Raw genomic sequence first — 20,050 nt, forward strand, 5'->3', positions numbered from 1 at the left:
AGGACAGTTAAGAAGGGACGCCGGAGTCCCGAGAGCGCAGGGAGGTGCCGATGGTAACGTGGCTCACCCTCTCGTCGCTGGAGGACGGCCGCCCCTCACGCCGAGGCCCCGGGCCGGCAATGACAGCCGCCACTGCCGCCCTACTCTCCCCACCCCCGGGCTCCACAGCCGGCCTCGGAGCTCGGCAGGCCCAAGCACCGGCGTCTCCCGCAGATTAGCCGCTGGCCAGGCAGAGACGCTAGCCGCGGCCTTCCCCGTCCCCAATGGAGACCTGGAGAAGCCCTGCGCTGCCCCGGTCGCCCACTCCCGGGCGAAAACAGCTGCCCAGCGCCGCCACCTACCGCGCCCTCGACCTCTCCCTGCTCCCGCCGCGGCTTCTCCCCGCAGCCTACTCGGGCCACGGAGAGTGGCGGCCGGGCAACGCCGCACAGCAGCCGGGCAGCGGAGAGGGGCGGACCTCGCCACATCGGCCGCCCCGCCTGCATTCCGCCACACGCCCCGGGCCACCGCCCAGAGGCGGGCAGGCTGCGGACGCCATCTTGGCTGCGCCGGGTGGGTGGAACCTACGCTGCAGTCGGAGGATCCGGGGCCGCTCTCCGACCCTCACCCGGCAGTCGTGGGGGAGTGCCGAGCTTCTCGGCTAGGTCGGGATCTCTAGTGGCGTTCCCGGCGGCGCAGCCGGGCCGCAGCCCTCATAGGAGCAGCAAGTCACTATCGGACATCGACCCCCTCTTCCTTACGCGGGTCGCCATTCCCAGCCTTGTGGGGCAGAGCAGCTCAGAAAACCTTCATCCTGCCTGACAAGTGATAAAGGTTATCAAGTATACGCTTCCATGTGATCCAGAGGCCTGCCTGCCTAGCCTCAGGAGCATGGCCACACACATACACCGTCTGGAGTCGGTCCCTGCAACGTACCTTTACATACTCGCCTTGCGTTTAGAAAATCAGTGAAGCTTCCCTGGAGAAGAAATTGGAGGGCAAATCTGTGCTCAATGTTGTATCGTGGATCCGCAGTGGGGGAGTTGGAGAAACAGTTTTTTACTGCGGTATCTAAATGCAGCTCCTAGCGCGGATCGAAGGACTGACAAAAAGGAGTCTGTAAGATTATTTTTAGTCGTGTGGCACATGTGCTCTGGTACTTGCTGCTAGCCACAATAATCTCCTGCCTTGAAGTGGCAACATAATTTTTTCCATCAAGAAAAAAAAAAAAAAAAAAGGAGTTCAGAGTCCAGCTCTGTCTCCAGGGCAGAAACTGCTATGTCTGAATCACACTGGAACCTCCAGAAACAGACTATGCCTCTTCCCCTGAAGGACTCATCTTAAGCCTTGAGTTACTGCCAGGACCTGGTCCCTACCAGTCAACCTGTGTCACCTTTCAAGCAAATGCAATCCACTGCTATTAGTCCCTCCCACAGCAATCTCAGGAAAGGAAGTTCCTTCTGGCATATTTTTTGAGTTACAATTTTTAACCCTATCTTCCTACATCCTTTTCTAGACTAAACAATAGCCTGTTTCAAACTTCTCTTGCAACTTGAAGAGGTCAGGCCCAAGTAAAGCCATGAACAGAACCTGGTCCTTCTTTGAGATGTTGGCCTTGAATTACTGACTTCTTCAAGTGACAGCAGCTGCTCCCACATACAGAAATCCTGCAGCAAGCTCTAGTAAAACAATACAAAAACATCTTCTGACAGAAGTAGGAGAGGAGACTCCTCTCTTGTGAAATGCTGCTCCCCACATGTAAGTAGGATGCTCAAAGACTGTAAAACAACTGGCTTCCACACTGCTGGAGTTGTGCTGACAGTTATCCCAGTGGGCTTAGGCTGTTACTCTTGCTTTTGTAGGCAGTTCTTACCATATATAGGGAAAGTAAAGCTCTTGTGTTTCGTAGCAGCTCAGTCTCTTCATGTGTCATACAGAGTGAGTGGTCTCCTGGTCTGACCGTGTAGAGTTTTTCCTAAGTCAGGTAACTCACTATGAAGTTGTTGAGGAGGCTTATGGATATCTGCACCACTGGATGTAGGTCAAGTTTATTCTCTTGCTGTTGGGACAGACAGACATTTGAGTATTTCCTGACAGTTCTTTCTCACGTACAAATATGATCCATAATGAGAGAAGCCAGTGAAGTAACGTGCCTACAGCTCTATAGCCAGAGGTGGTGTATAATTCTGGGTGAATTTATATTTCAGTGTACTTAGCTTCATAAAGACTCAGACAAGGATATGGAAGTCAAAGAAGGGGGGGATGTAAAAAGTATTACCAGCTATGTACTTTAAAGTGTTTTTATGGATTGGTCCAGCTGCCAAAGGTAATTCTTAAACTTTTAACCACATTCTTTTCCATAATCATGTACCAGTTGTTTCATGGACTTAAATATCTAGGTAGGCAGTGTTCATTTGTAGTTCATTGTATTTGTATTTCATTATCCCTTAGCTGCAGTCTAGTAACTATCTGTTCACAACAGTGCTTGTTTCTTATACTTTCTTCATTACTTGGGATTTTGTACTTTATCTCTTCAGTAGTTGCATATTAGTAACTCAGTCATCTCGCTATGGACTGAACTTGTCAGCCAGCAAGTTCAGGTAACAATGGATAGAGAAAGGTGTGATAGGGATAAGGAATGAACTTGAGGTTAGAGAAGAATTCAGCAAAGGCATGAACTGCACTGGATTGCAGCTTTGAGCCCAGTGACCTCTGAAATGGCAGGGAAGAGGACACATCCTTGCAGTAATACTTCTGTTAAGCTGTATTTATTTTCTGTAGAAGCAAATGAAAAAGAAAAAAAATCTCTATCTGATTTTCAGATATTCTCAACCTATTGTTTGGATCTAAGGCTTCTCCTGAGATTATGGCCCAGGTCAGCAAAATTCATGCTGAGATAGGTATATGACAGAGCTTTTATCTGAGGTTTTGCTTAATGTCTTAGGGCTAACATCTTGTTTACTAACAATGAAGACCTGAAAAGTGCTTAGAAATGAACTTGCTTCTCAGTTCTTCCATCTTCCTTTGCAAAGAGACCCTTGCACAGAAGCAAGGAGTAATATTTACATTCTATATAAGGAAGTGGTCTTTGCAGCTACATGTGAAACTATCGAAACAGATTCTGCTACAGCTAATGAAATAGGACTTCGTGGATACTGGTTTCTTGACATTGAAACTAAATTAACCTGAAATCACATTTGATGTGTGTGTTGGAAAGGAATAAGCTGTCTCTTCCAAGATGCCAAGGCCTCTGAAATGGTATTTTGCTGAAGGTAGCGCAAGATCATCTTCTTTCCTTGAGTTTCTCTGGCTATGATTGTACAAAATGAGTGTGCAGTTGTTCTATTAGGTAAACCAGCAAGCTTAATTAGTGTTTACTCTTCTGATCCATATTCACATTGTACCTCAGCAAGTTCAGGGCTTGTTAATTGTTTGCAAAATTTGGAAATAGGAAGGAACGTGTTTGCCCCTTGACACATAAGATGGTATCTATGGAGTTTGGTTGTTTCCATTTAAAGTGTTGGAGACTGGCCACAGCTAAAGCTGAGAGGTGATGCTCTGGCTAATAGCATTAAGTCCCTCTGGCCCCTGGCTGCTCTGCTTTTGTTTATGCAGAGTCTAGCCATTCAACAGACTTAAATTCAGGAAGGAATTTACTCCAGGGTAGCCTGGGACCATGGTGAGTGGTTTTGTCCTTCTCTGTCCTTTCAGCTTATTTCCACAGGAGGTCTTCAATATAATGAATCTCCTGCTGTGTAAAAGGCCTAAGCAGTGACTTGATGCGTTTTGCTTCTGTTCTTTAGCTTAGGCTCCTCTGCCAGATGCCTTAGGTTTGCATCTGTGACAGGAATGCTCTTGTATAGTGAACCTCTAAAAGACTCTTCTAGACTAAATAGATAGTGTTTGTATGCTTTGGTCTGACTAGGTTATTACAAGCTGTAACAGCCAGTAAAGATTCAAGGACTGATGTTCAGGCTTAGAACTGCCTCTCTCTCCACTGCTATCATTTAGGTGAGCTATGCTAAAGCTAGCAGGTTTATGCTGTGCTACAACTCTCTTTATTTTGCAGATGCCTGAAGACACCAGTTGTTACTGCACGTGATTTCATTGTAGAAGTGTTCTCCTTCCTCCACCAAAACTACTTTTTCACCCTGAGTAAGCCATCCCATATTGTCCACCATATTATTGCCAGTGATCAGTGAAGCTGTCATACTTGAAATTTAAATGGTTTTGCTTTGGTCAAGAAGTTCTTTAATTAATTATTTCATTATGTTGCAGTGCTCATCAGATCTGGATCTGCAGCATAGCTCCTGAAAGTAATCAGTGCTGGCAGTAAAAAAAACATGGCAGCAAAGAAAGTTTAAGGATGAGTAGGTGATGGTAGTCTGTAGCAATCTGTCTGAACTTAGCTTATTCTTAGCTACCAGGGTAAGGCTGTCCTGAAGAAACCTGAGGCAGCAACTAGGCGCCTATCTTCTCTTGCTTTGGAGAAGGATGCAAATAAAAGGATACAGCTAAAGGCACATAGGCTTAGGAAAGCTTCAACTACTACTAGACATGGGTTCTTACCAAGAAAAAAAAGTCACAGTGACCTCCTGGAAGGTATATATTGGCTGCAGCACATCGTCTGCTTCTAAGTGGGATGTGAAGCTAAGGCTATGCCCTTCCTTATACTCTTCCCTATGCCCCTGTGGATCGTCCAGGGACTCTGCTAGCCCAAGTCCTGACACAGAAAGGATACAGAAACCTGAGTGGTGGTTGTAAAACTTGAAAGCTGAGTTTTAAAGTGTTGTGTAAACAGCACATGCTTAAAGTGAAACTTCTTGGGGGCCCCACTTGCATGCTGAATGGGGTTGTAGACTAACATAGTGGGCCACTCTTCAGGTTTCTAACCCCAGGCCCTAGGGAGAGTTTCTACTTCTCTGTGATACAGTGTCAACATGAATTCATGTCTACAAACAGAGTGAGGTCCTAGCTACACGACAGAGCACAGCATAGGCCCTGAGCTAGAAGTAGGTGAGATGCAGTCCTGTGCAGAACTCTGGACTTGATGCTGAATGGCAGCAGGAACTATTTGGCACAAGGACTTGTTTTCATTACGAAGTTAACAAGCAACTGAAAAATGTATTTTAGCCATTAACAGAAGTATTTTTTTTTTATAAAGACAGTGAATACTGTAAATTATTTGCTCTGTCATCTTATGTCACAGCTGTAGGTTCAATATGTAATACCTCTGTGATATTTACAGGAGAACTACTTCTTTGAAGCACATAGTTTTTTTATGGGGACATTCAAGATATAAAGTATAGCCTGTAATAAATTCAAGCATGGAGTTGGTATCATGGGCTCAATTACAGGTGGATTTTTGGTTTATCATAACCAAAGAATGTATTTCATATTTTTCTCTAAGGTCTGAAATATTTTTTTCCAAATATACTAATTTAAAGTTTATCTGAAACTGCAGATAAAAAATCATCTTGGCAATTTACATGCAGGGCTTTCTCTGAGCTTGAGTAGCTTGTTTCCCTTGACTTCAGAAAATGTACTCCTATCAAGTAAAGCAAGCATAGGCTTTGAAACCCACTGTAGTCAATGCACTTTCTGAGTCTGATGAACTTCAAATCAAAGGCTGAAAGCACTGCAAGAAAAGAAAGCCTAATCCATGCAGGCAAGAAAAGAAAGCCTAATCCATACAGGCTCCAAAAGTCTTTTACCTTAAAATAGCTTAGGAAAGTTCTGGATAGAAAATATCCATGTTGGTTGGAAGGATCCAACATTACAAGGCTGAATGAACCTGTAGTGGAAGTCATCCTGGAGAGAAAGGCAGTTACTCATGAACTCTAGTATCCTACCTCTGAAGCCATTTGTATCCAGCTGTGCTCTTTCTGACTGTAAAGGCAAATCCAGACATGGATGTACAGTATATTAAATGGTAGTTCTAGGTGACTACAGCTTGCTAGATGCAATACTGATGTTAGTGACACAACAGTGACTAGCCATTAGGTTATGCAGAAAAGTCAGTTTAACAGACATAATCTGATCCTCATTTAAAGCAGCAGTGGTGTGAGTTGTTTCTGCCCTGGTGAGAGCAGAATTGCAGTTGCTTTAGAAGACTTGTACTAGGGTAGGAAGCAGATATGGAGTTCAGCCAAGACCACTTGGATTGTACATACATGAAAAAAAATAAGCTGTGACATACCTGGACTGGCACAGCAGTCATATGCCCTTGATGTTCCTAAATGTTGATAAGGCTCTGGCTGGGGCAGAGGAGAGCTTTTTCTGATCCTATTTTTGTTACACAGCCTTAGGTGGGCAGGTTTTTTAGCTTTTTATCTACAAGGATGATAAACTGTTTCAAGACTGCCTCTTATTCTTTTATATAGCATAGCAAAGATTTTCTATATTTGAGATAGAAAAATACTTTCTGCTCTTGTGTCGATGCTCAATACTATTTTTGCAAGTGTTCTGGTACAACTGTATAGACACAAGAGTACTGCTGCTGTGCAAAGACCAACAGTTTGCTCAGTTAAAACACAAACAAAAACACAAACAAAAGCCCACAAACAAACAAAACCCAACAATAAAACACAACCAAACCAAACAACAATTTAGTATCTACATTTGTGGAATCAGATTTACTGGACACTCTTATTCTGAATCCAGGAAGCAGGCAGAAATGTATTCTAATTTTAGGATTTTGTCCTGTCCTGCATACTATTTCTCAGTTTCTTATTCTTGGGTACTCAGCATCAGTCTCCTGAGTCAACTTCCCTTCAGTCTATCTTGTTTCTGCCCTCCTCTTTACAGCTTGAAAGGATGCAAGAGTGTCTGCACTAGCTTTCAGGACTTGAATCCAGAAGTTGGCTTAGCTAAGAGAGGCCCAGAACTGCATGTCAATGAAAAAAAAAATAGCTGCATTATTATATGCAGATGGAATGTATCTGGAAACTTGCTCTCATGGTCTATGAAACTTCTGTTGGACAGGGAAACTATGAATTGTATATAAAGGTCACAATATGGATGAACTTAACTTTTCATGAGCATTGGAGGGACACATTCTAGCATCAGGGCCATTTGTGGGCCAGGTCTCAAAGCCTTTATCTGTCAATACTGAAATCTTTCATATCTTGGCAGCCTCTCCCCTCTTAGTAAAACTCTCCAAGGGAATGAGTCTAGGATGGGAAAACACAGATCTATTCTGTGCTGAAACATTAAGAAAAAAATAATGAGGCAAATATGCCTTCATTTGCAACTTAAATAAATAGTGCTATCTGTACATGGGGATATGTCAAGTTGCCACTGTAGTAATATAGTCACCAACTTTGCCTGCCTTGAAAGAAGAAGAGCATTGACCTGGAGCACAAAGTACGTAGTTTGGTTCTCAACTCTGTACTAAACTTCTCTATGCAAATCATGTTTAGTGAAAGTGGGGTTAGAATATCAGCACAGTTAAGTGGTTTTATGTATATAAAATAACAGATAAACACACTATTGAAATACAAATTAATATAATGATCTCCTCCCACCCGCCAAGCATTAAGCAACCATTCATTTGGCTGAGAATCCCCACTAACTCCTTGGGAGTCTAAAGCCTATTAGGTGAATTTGCTAAGTGACCATTATCTAAAACAGCAGAGTAAAAGGTCAAGCAATATTTCTATTATTGCACTGATTGAACACGTGCTGGAAATGCTGCAGCAGAATTGCTTCATGACATTTTATTTTTAATCTCTCTCTGTTCCCTGATTATATGAGACAAGAGTTTTTTTAATACATAAGGATTCCCAGTGAGGATACTTTCATTCAAAAAAGTTCAAAAGTTACTTCAAAAGTTTTCACAGTGTGCTAATAAAAAACCTGTCTTGATCTTCAGGAGCTTTCGGATCAAGTACTGCTGCCTGTTTCCTTTAACGGTAAGACTATGTGTACAAGAGAAAATACGTGTGAGAGAGGGGAAATGGTATAATTGGAAATGTGTGGTAATGGATGTTTACAATCAGGCTTCACTCCTGAAATTCTATATTAACATAATGTGGAGCTTGTAGATTAAGAGACTAGAAGTTGAAGGATGGATGCCACTTGTTTAAGGCAGATAAGAGCCTTTTTAAATCTTCACAGAGAAATGTCTAATTTGAGAGACAAAGAGACTTTTGAGCCCAGGTATGAGCCATTGAGGCAAAATGAAACAGCACAGTATTATCTTCTGAAGCTGGTGTGCTCTGGGGCTATTTAGGTAAAGTTATTCTGCTGCTGATCATCCTGCTAGTACCCTCAGTTAGTGTGTTGTTATGACAGTTGCTTTTTCACCCCAGGAAAACTGAAGCACAGGGATAATTTCAAAATAGTCCTGAGTGTTCATTAAGAGAAATATACCCTACATGCCAGCAACTACAGTTCCTATCATAAAATATAAAATTGGGATGCTCTCTGTGAATTCCTGGTACTCTTCTCTAGTACATTTGTTTGTAATGTATGCTTGAAATTCTCTGAGCATTTGCAAACAGAAACAAGTAAAGCCTCTCAGAATTCTTTAAAAACCAGAAATGACGACCATTGCTCTCTGAGCTGGAGAAATCTGGAGAGGTTTAGCCACCCCCAAAGTCTAGGATGCAGCAGAGTCAAGAATCCAAACAACCTAACTATTGTTTTGACCACTGAATATTGCATTTCTGGTCATTCTCGCTTTTGATCAAAGGAATGCCAATATGTAACCTGCACACCACTACATAACCATATTTCTCAATTACACTAATTGAACTGATGCTTTGCTCTCTGGGGAGATGGTCTGTTTTTTCTTTATTTTATTCTTGTTGAAGGTGAATGAAATGCTTTGGTTCCCTGTTCTAAACAGGCAAGTGTTTAGAACCTGTGTTAGTAGGGTAACCTAAGCATGTTCACACACACATTACACTGTACAGTTCCTATAAATGCACAGCAGTAGGCATTTGTGAATGAGAGGAAACATGCTTTTTCACATCTTTGCCTGAAGAACTGATTTGTTCATGCTCCATTTCTCTCTGGATGAAGCTTGGTGTTCATATGTACAAGAGATATTTGATCAGCTAAGCAGCTTACTTGGTGCAGCAAAAGACAGGCAGGAGGGCAGAGATAGTACCCCACGTACAAAAGAACAGAATAGAAGGGCAAAGAATAGTTCTATTTTCCTTTCCAGTGTTGTCGGTGAAAGGCTGGTGAGGCTATTACTGATGGGTCATGTGAGTGTGAAATAATGGCTAAATGAGGTCTCCAACATCAGTCTGCCTCACTGCCATAGAAGTTGCTTGTTTGTTTTTTTTTTTTTTCAAGGACTCCATTATCAGAATGTTTACTAGGCAAAACAAAATCAAAGCCTACCATTCAAAGCCCAGATGTAATTGATAAAAATTAAACATATGCTAGATAAGGTTGCAAACTATCCTGGCAGATCTATGCTCTCTGTACCACTTTATCATTCCAAAAGTCTGCAGCACCTTGCTGGAGAGGGTATTAGATTTTCCTAACCATGCCTGGAAAAAAAATGTATCTGGACTCCACTATATAAATAAAAATATATGAGATCCCTTAACTGTGTTTTGTTGTATTTTATTGTAGCTCTCTTTCATTGTTTCTTGGAGTGCCTGCTGGCACAGGATTCAGTGATGATTAATAGGCATGTACATAATTATTTGAATTATAGTTAATGCTGCAATGGACTTTATAGCACAGTAAGAAACTGTACTCTTTCTAATCCACACTGGTATGCTTATTTCATTTATTTTGCATGCAGAGTAGTTTGGCAGTTTTGGGATTTGGCCCAATCTCCTGCTGCAGCACAGCTCTGAAGTTAGCAGAGGCAGAACATTTGACAACAGCTAAATATTTAGTTCATGAAGTTTATTAAAACATGCTGTATAAAGGTGATCTGATTTAAGGGTCTGACAAAATTCTTTCTGGAGGAATCAGCTGGGGAGCTTTGATAGACTGGTGGGTGCACGAAGAAACTTGTTTGCATAAAGAATTTGATACCAAATAGAGTGTTCACTTTCTACTGAGTTCTCTGCCTTTTTCTGTCCCTCCTCCTCAGTACTTACAACTGGATATAATTATTAATGTGGCTTATTTTTCTGCTTTCAGTGGTGTGGCAAGAAAAAGACAATTGTCTTCTGGGAAAACGGAAAAGAGGAATATGAAACCTGCACCTTCACATCCTTCCACCACAAACTGCTTTGCTGATGTTGTTTGTAACCGTATCCCGACGAAACTACTCTTCAGTATATTCAGCCCTATTCTAACGAGCTTTACATCAGACCTCCTGCCTTCATCCTGCTGGAGTTCCTTGTGGCGATGTTTCTTTGGCTCTTGTACTTGACTCGATACATTGTTGCAGAATGGTTTCTGTCCCACTGTGGATAGTATTGCAGCGCGGTGCTAGGCACCAGCTGTATTCACATGCCAACTCGTGCCAAGTGTGCACATACTATCATCAGACATCTCTTTTATGTCATGTAAAACAAATTTGTGACTGCATCTCGTCTGAGCTTTGAACTATGTTCATTGCTTTTTGCATAGCTGAGAAAATAAAAGAGTTTGAAGTTATCCTAGCTAATTGGCCTGGTCGCAGCAAAGACTATTATTATTGTTATTATTATTTTCAAAAGACAGTATGTCTCAGGAAAGGAGAAAATTTCAGTCAAAGTGGCAGAAGGTTATCATTAGCCAAACCTACTGTGCACACATCTACAAACATCTTTCAGCTTTCAGAATCTGGCTGTCTGGAAATGTGAACATGTGAATGGAAACCACTTGATATGCTGGGCTTGCTTTTTGTATGGAATCAGACACCAACCAGCCAATGGGGGGAGCAGCTAAGGGGCAGGTACTTACACTCTGAAAATGAAACACTGTTTTTATACTTACTAACATAGCAAGATTTCTGTTGCTTACTCTACATATAGCTGTACCTAGAAACCCCAATGAAAACTGGAGTCAGCAGTGTTCTAATAGTGAAGACAGCACCAGAGTAACGCAGCTCATCACTTATTTGTTCAAGACTTACTGTTTATTTTATTGCAGGTCAGTGAACAAAACGCAGTCATGAGATCTTAATCTCTAGCTGTTTAATCTTAACCACCCCCTCACCATTTTTCTCCTACTCAAGTGTGCAGCAGCAATATCCCCTCCTTCCTTCGTGTAATGACCTCATTTCAACCCGCAATTTCTCTGTACTTTGGCTTTCAGGAGGTCAGACTGATAGAGTTGTAAAGAAACTTGCACAGGTCTATGTACTACCTGCTGCCTACTGCTGTACTGAGTTTGTCTGCAAAAACAGAAGCCCCTGTTTAGAAGCTGGTGGATACTTTGAGATTCAGGAGTGAGCCTGTGCTGAATATGATAGGCAGACAAGTCTCAGCAGTGAACACTGGCCATGGAGGAAGTGATAAATGAGTCTGGATAGTGCATTCCAGCAACCCCATTTCCTGCAGAGTGAACTAAACAGACCAAAACAGACAATGCTGCACAAATTGATGGTTAAAATGTTCCTCCTGTGTAAGAGAGGGTGGTGTTGCTATTAAGCCCACTTTAGCCTTCTCATCTGAATCCATTAGGCCTTGAATTGAGATTCTAGTGGCTTGAAAGGAAAGTGGAATGATGCATGGCCAAGAAGCCTCATCATTATCAGCATTAAGACTCACTAGATAATCTGTAATTTCTTAATGTATCAAGATTTGTGATACACTTCTTAATGTATCAAGTCTTTTCCCATGGATGGCTCAGAACTGAGAGAACAGGTGTCCAGGACAGATGTTTACAGCAGTTACACTTTATTTTAGACCAATTTGAACAGAAAAATTGTGATAAGTTACGTTGGGGAAAAAAACCAAAAAGTTAATCTGATGAGCTGAAGACAAGTTTTAAGTCCATGGGGACTTCTAAAAGACCTTTTGAATCCCTATTTAAGTTTAGCCATTCCCAGGCTTTCTTGTGTAGTGCCTATCTTATGGCACATGTGCAGGGAAGCTGATTCCTGCCTTACTCTGGATCATGTGTGGGAGCTGCACAGCACTGTGAACAAGGGGAAGCATGTACATCCTGCTTCTTAAGTTCTTCATCCTCTCTTTGGCTCTGTAAAGTAGCATGGTGGGTTGAGAAGCAGAAAGGTTGCACTGGGAAAATGTAAGCTCCCAACACACTAACAGGGAAGCAGGAGAGAGGTGGCTGAGGGAAGAGGAGAGAATGTCAGAGTCTTGGATGCAAGATATGAGGAGTAGGAAGGATACAGTGACTGATAAGGCTTAAAAACAATTCCACAAATGTGTTACCAGAACTATGGTTGAAGACATCCATCAGCTTACTCATAGCTAATTGAGGTGCATGAAGTCTGTGTCTTTGTTACACCTTTGCTTCTTTTGCATTCTTTGCTTTTGAATCTTTTCCAGGCTTCTCTGGAGAGATTGCTCTGCTTCTGTAGCTCCCTGTAGGATGCAAATGTTAATAAGTGCAAGCACAGCATGCAGGGCTGAATCTATCAGGAGAGATGGGGACTGCATGGCAAATCAAGTTCCCTCCTGCTGTGTGACATGTGACGCACATTGAACTCCGACTGTGTGGGAGCCCCTATACTGGGTCAAACAGCAGCCCTGCTGCTAGAATGTTTTCTTGGCTCTCCTGCTCAGTGGAGCTGCAATGAACAATAGGCTTTAGCAAAATATGAACAAATAGAAATGTACGGCCAAATTAATTTACATCCTAGGCTAATCTGACATTACTGAGTTCTTTGTAGAGCCAGTGTTGGGGTTTTTGTGTGTGTGTGTTTGTTTGTTTGTTTGTTATTGTTGTTTGTTTTTGTTTTGAAATAATATTTAACTGTTGTTTCCTTGGTTGTTTCTTGGAGTTTTGTTTGTTGGTTGGTTGATTTGTTTTTTATTTGAGTGGTTTTGTTTTGGTTTGGTTTGGTTTTGTTTTTAACCTAAAAGCGATAGTAGTGAATGTGTTTAGCAGAGCTATTAGCCAGAAGAGGGCCTCTGGTGTATGTTGAAGATCGTTGGAGCTGACTTTCTGGCTCATGAGTGACACCTCCTGCCAAAGTATGATACAGTTGTGAAAGTCTAATTTAGGACTCATAGTCTGTTATAAATTAATGCTACTATGAAACATCTCATGCTTAGAGAGTACTAAGAAGGATAGACCAGAAATGCTTTGTGGGCTCTGGGCAGTCTGAGGTGATGCTCTAGCTGTGGCAATCAATAGCAGTGTTGCAAAAACAGTTTTAGCAGCTCCTGTGAATTCTTCAGACCTACTTTGTCAGCTTACTGCTTTCCTCTGGTCAGTAAGTTCAGTTGCTTGCTACCTTTTTTAGCTCTCATTGCTAAGCAGGATACTCTGCTGCTATCTGGTACTTGATGCCTTGTGAGGCAAGAACAGCCTCACATTAACTTTGGCTTACAGAGTGCTGCCAGGATTTTACAGACTACTGCAAGGGAACAGTTGCAATATATGGTTAGAGGTAAGGGATCCCAGCTTCAAATTCTTCATTAATGCTAAAGTTACACTCATTTTTGCTGCACTTGGAGAAGAAACAAGGAAGAGAGAGTGGCTCTTTCACTGGCCAGTAGAATAACTGGCCTTTGCAAGAACTGTAGTATTACTAGCCCAAGCTTAAGAACAAAATGATTGTTAAACACTAAAGCTGATTCTGCTAGAAACGTGTAATCTTATTGCTTACCTCAGCATGAGGAAAATGCTCCTTGTGCAATCACAATGAACTTCAGGAGCCTGAGCTAGACACTATTTCTAAGTTATAATGAAAAAATGCCTGTACCTCTACTCCCATAGAGAATAGGCATAGACCAAGGTTTACAGTATCCTTTCTATATGCAATTGCTGAAGCACAGCAGGCTGTAACTTGGTCGCTTTGCTGGGACAGTTTCTGCTGCCCCATGTGCCCTTGCCATGGCTTGTGAGAACTGAGGTGAAATGTGCTCATTTTGCTTCCAGACATACTATGCAGTTTTGGGGGCAATCCACATGTCAAATAGATGCAGAGGGAGCTTCAAAGGATGAATCCAGTGGTCATGGATGGACAATAATTAATAAATTAGAAGGTAGGTCTGCAGAAACCATGTGCCAAGCAAAATGGGCATACTCTTTTGTGGTGAGCTGAAAGTAAGATAACTGCTTCAGTGATCCTGATGGATAAATGACCACAGCTTTGCTGGCAGTTTTTGTCCTGTCTGCTTGGCCCAGGCAGCTACTTGAAGAGCCCATCCCCACTGTCCACAAGTAGCTGAACTTCTGCATTTTATAGCCCTTTGTGTACTAGTACAGCCTGGGCATTATGCTCTGCTGTAACACCCTGTCAGGCAGGCTGTAGTTGCTCAGCTGTTCACATGGCAGACCCTGAAATGTCTGGACAAGGAATTAGGAAACTCTGAGAAGCAGCAAGCAGTCAGTATAGCAACCATTATGTCTATCTCAAACTAAGATGTCCCTTCTCCTGAATTATAAATCTTCTGCATCCTAAATCACTTTAGGGTGTGACTTAGGCTCTCTACTTATCTATATATCTTGTTAAAGCTAGTGCTTAATTTTCAAGGAGATATAAGCCAAGGATTCAAAAGTGATGGAGGGGTAAGAGGAATCTCCATCACTTAACTTTGATGAAAAATGGGGGGAGGGGGGGGAGAGATAACTAAACCTGAGCTCCACAAACATTTAATTTGGGGAAGGAATGGATTCCAGGATTTTGATTTTAGGACTGTTAAGGAGATATAAGCTATGCTCCAAGAATTATTGTTAATGAAAAGAGTCGATTTAACCTCCTAAACTAATTAGGGTTTTGCAAAATAAGTTACCTTTATTTTCCAAATTCAGGAAAGCATTTCCATTCCTTTATGTAGAGTAGGAATTATCTTAAGCCCATGATTAAAATTAAGCAGTGGTGTTGGCTAAAAAAGAAACTGGAGACCATAATAACAATGGCTTATCATCTTCTTCTTCAGAAAATTTTGTAACTTTGCCACCTCATGACTATCAAGGAAATACCCATGAGTTCACTAGGCATGAGACCTATGCAAGTGCACATGAAATGCGTAGAAAGACTGTTTCTGTTCTTTGTTTCTGCTTGTTTAACATCAGGATATAAATCAAAGCTAATGAAAACCCATTGTCCCCCCAGAAGCCCCAACAACCAACAACCTGAACTAACAACCAACCAACCACCATGGGAAAATGTATGGGCAGATGGAAAACATCCCTCCTCTGCAGTGTATGGTGTGTGCACAAAATGGGGATGTCTAAAAATAGTCTTGGTTGGAAATTCCTAGAGAAAAGGATTCCTGCCCATAAGAAGCATGACACTAAAAATACACTGTGTACTGTAGAAGGAAAGCTTATCCCAGGAGCAGAGGGGAAGATCCTTCTTTTGAACCAACATGTGAAATGTCCCTATGCGGCACGTAGCGGCATTTCTAGTTCTTAACATAGGAAAAATCAACTGAGATCACAGCTGAGGCTGCTCTGATGTGCGTTTACTGTGAGCTGGAGTGAGCTCTAGCGCTTTCTGGACACCAGGTGGCAGCTTGTCATTAATATGACGGCTAATTATGTAGGAGGCAAAAAATAAAGAGCACCAGAAACACTGTGAATTACAGGCCACTACAGGTAAAAAAGATTTCATTCCAACCTCATTAAAGATGTTGAAAAACCAACAAATCACACACATTTGCAGATCTCTGTCAGTGTGCTGCTGAGGACCTCATGCTCATAGATCTCTTCAGTAGGAATGCTGTTCTGTAAAGACATGTAAAGAGAAAGGTTCAGTTCTCCAGTAGTCTTTTAATGTCAGTGTTTGAAATCCAGCTCATATCCCCTTCCTCTGATTTCTGAAACAAGTTTCATGAGAACTGCTATTATTATTTCAGGCTGCTAGTACAAATGTATGGAGATCTTGCTCACCATTTACACTTGAGTGAGACAGGTAACCCATACACACATATAGGACCACCTTCTGAAACTGCCTGTTTTGTTTTCTGAGGCTGAGCAAAACCTAATGGCTACCTAATAAAAATGAGATGGATCTGTAACAGTTGCACTGTCTGTATATGGTTCCTTCAATGAACAAAGACATCCAGAGTACAAGGAGTGCTGCCAAACATCTTTGCCATGTCATGGCAGACAGGAGAGGTGCCTGAGGACTGGAGGAGAGCCAATGTCACTTCAGTCTTCAAAAAGGGCAAGAAAGAGGTTCCAGGAAACTATAAACCAGTCAGCCTTACCTCCATCCCTGGAAAAATGATGGAGCCACTCCTGTTGGAGGGCACCTCAAGGCACTTGGAAGAGAAGAAGGTTATCAGGAGTAGTCAGCATAGATTTACCAAGGGGAAGTCATGCTTGACTAACCTGATAGCATTCTATGATGCCATAACTGAATGGGTGGATTCAGGGAAAAGACTGGATGTAGTCTACCTTGACCTTAGCAAGGCCTTTGATATCGTCTCCCATGACATTTTAGTGAGCAAGCTGAGGAAGTGTGGGATGGAAGAGCAGACAGTGAGGAGGGTTAGGAACTGGTTGCAAGATAGAGTTCAGAGGGTGGTCATGAATGGTGCCAGGTCCAGCTGGAGAGTTGTGACTAGTGGTGTCCCCTAGGGATCAGTGCTGGGTCCAGTCCTGTTCAATATCTTAATCAATGGCATTGATGAGGGCACAGAGTGTCTGCTCAGCAAGTTTGCTGACAACACCAAGCTGGGAGGCTTGGCTGATACAGCTGAAGGCTGTGCGGCCACCCAGTGAGACCTGGACAGACTGGAGAGCTGGGCACAGGGGAGCCAGATGAAGTTCAACAAGAGTGAGTGCATAGTCCTGCAGCTGGGGAGGAATAATAAACTGCACCAGTACAGGCTGGGAGGTGATCTGCTGGAGAGCAGTCCTGTGGGGAGGGATCTGGGGGTCCTGGTGGATAACAAGTTAACCATGGCACAGCAATGTGCCCTTGTGGCCAAGAAGGCCAATGGGATCCTGGCATGTATTAGGAAGAGTGTGTCCAGCAGATCAAGGGAGGTTCTCCTTCCCCTCTGCTCTGCCCTGGTGAGACCTCATCTTGAATACTGTGTTCAGTTTTGGGCTCCCCAGTTTAAGAGGGATAGGGAGAGGGTCCAGCGGAGGGCTATGAGGATGATTAGGGGACTGGAGGGCATGGCTTATGAGGAGAGGCTGAGAAACCTGGGGCTTTTTAGTCTGGAGAAGATTTAGAGGGGACTTGATAAATGTTTATAAGTATCTGAAGGCGGGGGGGGAGGGGCGGGATGGACAGGCGCTGCTCACTTGCTCCCTGTGATAGGACCAGGAGCAATGGGTGTAAATTGCATCAAAAGAGGTTCTGCCTCAACACAAAGAGGAACTTCTTTACTGTGAGGGTCACAGAGCACTGGAGTAGGCTGCTCAGAGAGGTTGTGGACACCTAATATCCTGTGATCCTGTGAGTGTTTCTAAGACAGGTGCCACAGGGCAAAAGATACAGCTTTCTTGCCCTCTTACCATTAATATTCCATCATAATAAGACTCTACTTGGGATACGTGTATTGGTTGCAAGTTGCAAAATTCCTGTGTGGTGTTTTGAACAAGAACATTGTTAGCCTGATGTTACAAATGCAAAAAGTAGTTCTGATCTTGATTCTCTGCTGCTTTTACTCCATTTTCACACTGGCAAGTCATTGCAACAGCTCTGCAATACTCATGTTGCCTCTTTTGTTAGGTTAGTCTGAGCATTCAAGTCACTTGGCCACAGCAAAGGAAAAGACAGAAGAAGCTTATGTGTTTAGTTCTACTGTAATCATTTGACTGAAGTATGACAAAACACCTGATAAATGCAGGGAAATGTGAGCTGAAGCCCAGAATTGTCTCAAATACACTAGGTACCTCATCACTTGCAAGATATTTACTGAGATTCTCAGCTAATTGAAAGATATTTTGTTATGTGCAGGTAGCTTTACTTTGTATTTCCTTTTGGTTAGTTAACTTGAACTATCCAACATCCTCTGTGGATGAGCTTTGTATTGCTGAAATTTCACCAAAAACTTGTATCTTGGATACACTGTACCTGGATGATGTTCACAGCCAATCTCTTTAAATGCTAATTTTAGGAAGACTTTAATTGATCGTTGTAGGAACGATTTAGCTTGTCGAAAAGCTCAGTTTGTACTTTCTCAGGTCATGCAAGTTCCTTCAAATTATTTCAGTCTACAGAATTCACTCAAATGTCTGCTTTACAGGAGGACTCAGATATGAGTAAAAAAAGCATCCAACAGAAAAACTAATTAGGTAGAAATTACTCTGATGAGGAGAATCTATTAAACAATCTATTAGAAAAAAAATCTATTAAATTCCTACTGTAAATTGCTGTTACTGAAACCATTTGACAACTTATTCCTTAGCATGATATTAAATATTTTATGGAAATTATCACAGTATCACAGTATCATCAGGGTTGGAAGAGACCTCACAGATCATCAAGTTCAACCCTTTACCACAGAGCTCAAGGCTAGACCATGGCACCAAGTGCCACGTCCAATCCTGCCTTGAACAGCCCCAGGGATGGCGACTCCACCACCTCCCCGGGCAGCCCATTCCAGTGTCCAATGACTCTCTCAGTGAAGAACTTTCTCCTCACCTCAAGCCTAAATTTCCCCTGGCACAGCCTGAGGCTGTGTCCTCTTGTTCTGGAGCTGGCCACCTGAGAGAAGAGAGCAATCTCCTCCTGGCTATAACCTCCCCTCAGGTAGTTGTAGACAGCAATAAGGTCACCCCTGAGCCTCCTCTTCTCCAGGCTAAACAATCCCAGCTCCCTCAGCCTCTCCTTATAGGGCTTGTGCTCAAGGCCTCTCACCAGCCTCGTTGCCCTTCTCTGGACACGCTCAAGCATCTCAATGTCCCTCCTAAACTGGGGGGCCCAGAACTGGACACAGTACTCAAGGTGTGGTCTAATCAGTGCAGAATACAGGGGCAGAATGACCTCCCTGCTCCTGCTGACCACACCATTCCTGATGCATGGAATGTATGTATCTGCATGGGCAATGTCAGCTTCTTGAGGACAAATTCAAAGGTGTTCTGAAAGCAGTGCATTAACTTGGACTAAAATGTAAACGACTTAAAAAAAAAAAAAATCCTTCTAGTAGGTCTGCAAGATGTCACCTTCGTGCAGGTGAAAGCTGCATGCCAGGAGCTGAATACCTGGGCAAACAAACTCTAACTTTTGGGTGGAATCAAAAAACTTCTTAGCTAAGAAGCAGCATTTCCATTTCTTTAGTGCTAGATAAGGAACATGGGGAATCAAGTTCCATGAGCCCCAGGAGGAAGTGTTTGCGGCTAGCTGTACAAGAGCTTTCACAACATCACACCTTCCTAATACAATTATCCTTCCTACCTATTTACATCTTCACAGAGTATGACTCATCTAAATACTTGGACATCTGCACCCACACAGCCTGGAGGACTTCAAACTCCCTCCCATCAAGGCCACTGTCTTAGGCATAAAACCCTGACTTGTTGTCTCACCTGTGTTTAACTTAACACACTACGCAAATGAAAGCTCTTGTGACAAAATCCCCCATACATGCCCAAACAAGCAGTCAAATGTCAGATTCCCTCTAAACGTCCAGAATTGGAAAACCAAACCAAACCAATTAACAAAACCAAACAAAACTCCACAACCTCCCCACCAAACAAATGCAAAGAAAACCCAAACCGAACAGCCCCCCCAACAGCCTGGGTTCTCTTGAAACGTCGGGTCCGTGCTGTTTGAAATGCCAGCTTGAAGCACTCAAGCTCAGGGCCTTAAGGCTTGTTTTCCTTTAGGTGACAGTAAGCCTTTCAGAGCAGCCCTCGGGCGTACCTGAGGCGTTTCGGGCGTTTTCGCGCTGCGCGCCTGGGGCAGCGTGTGGCAGTCGAGCCTCACAAAGCGCGGCCTCAGAAGTAGGAGCTTTCAGGCAGATACGCGGCCGGCGGCTCGGAAGGTGGCATTTAGGGATGTCCGCTCAAGCAGGGCAAAGGTCTCCCCCTCTAAAAAGGCAGCTGGGCTCAGCCCAGCCTAACCCGG

General features: G+C 42.9%; 1 protein-coding gene and 2 long non-coding RNA genes across 7 annotated transcripts in view; 1 reads left to right on the top strand and 2 right to left on the bottom strand.

Moving 5' to 3' along the window:
• The window catches only part of NBEAL1 (neurobeachin like 1), a 97,120-nt gene extending 96,694 nt beyond the window's left edge, over positions 1–426 (bottom strand). Inside the window, exon 1 of the mRNA XM_064161562.1 lies at positions 342–426. The gene's annotated coding sequence lies outside the window, so the exon portion shown is untranslated. The remainder of the gene's footprint in view (positions 1–341) is intronic.
• Positions 407–11,693, top strand: LOC135185134 (uncharacterized). 4 transcript variants are annotated; one of them, XR_010306373.1, is made up of 4 exons: positions 407–2,305; positions 4,049–4,134; positions 7,853–7,892; positions 10,093–11,693. It is a non-coding gene; the product is annotated as an uncharacterized LOC135185134 (long non-coding RNA). The 4 variants fall into 4 exon arrangements; XR_010306372.1 differs by lacking the exon at positions 7,853–7,892 and having other exon boundaries at positions 409–2,305; XR_010306375.1 differs by lacking the exon at positions 7,853–7,892 and having other exon boundaries at positions 410–1,963.
• Positions 11,694–11,763: 70 nt separating this feature from the next.
• LOC135185133 (uncharacterized) lies at positions 11,764–19,937 on the bottom strand. Of its 2 annotated transcripts, XR_010306371.1 has the most exons (3): positions 19,847–19,937; positions 15,641–15,747; positions 11,764–12,431 (listed from the first exon to the last, which is right to left on the bottom strand). It is a non-coding gene; the product is annotated as an uncharacterized LOC135185133 (long non-coding RNA). The 2 variants fall into 2 exon arrangements; XR_010306370.1 differs by lacking the exon at positions 11,764–12,431 and having other exon boundaries at positions 15,603–15,747.
• Between the last annotated feature and the right edge of the window lie 113 nt (positions 19,938–20,050).

This window comes from Pogoniulus pusillus, chromosome 2 (genome assembly GCF_015220805.1).
Source record: "Pogoniulus pusillus isolate bPogPus1 chromosome 2, bPogPus1.pri, whole genome shotgun sequence".
NCBI classification, from domain to species: domain Eukaryota; kingdom Metazoa; phylum Chordata; class Aves; order Piciformes; family Lybiidae; genus Pogoniulus; species Pogoniulus pusillus.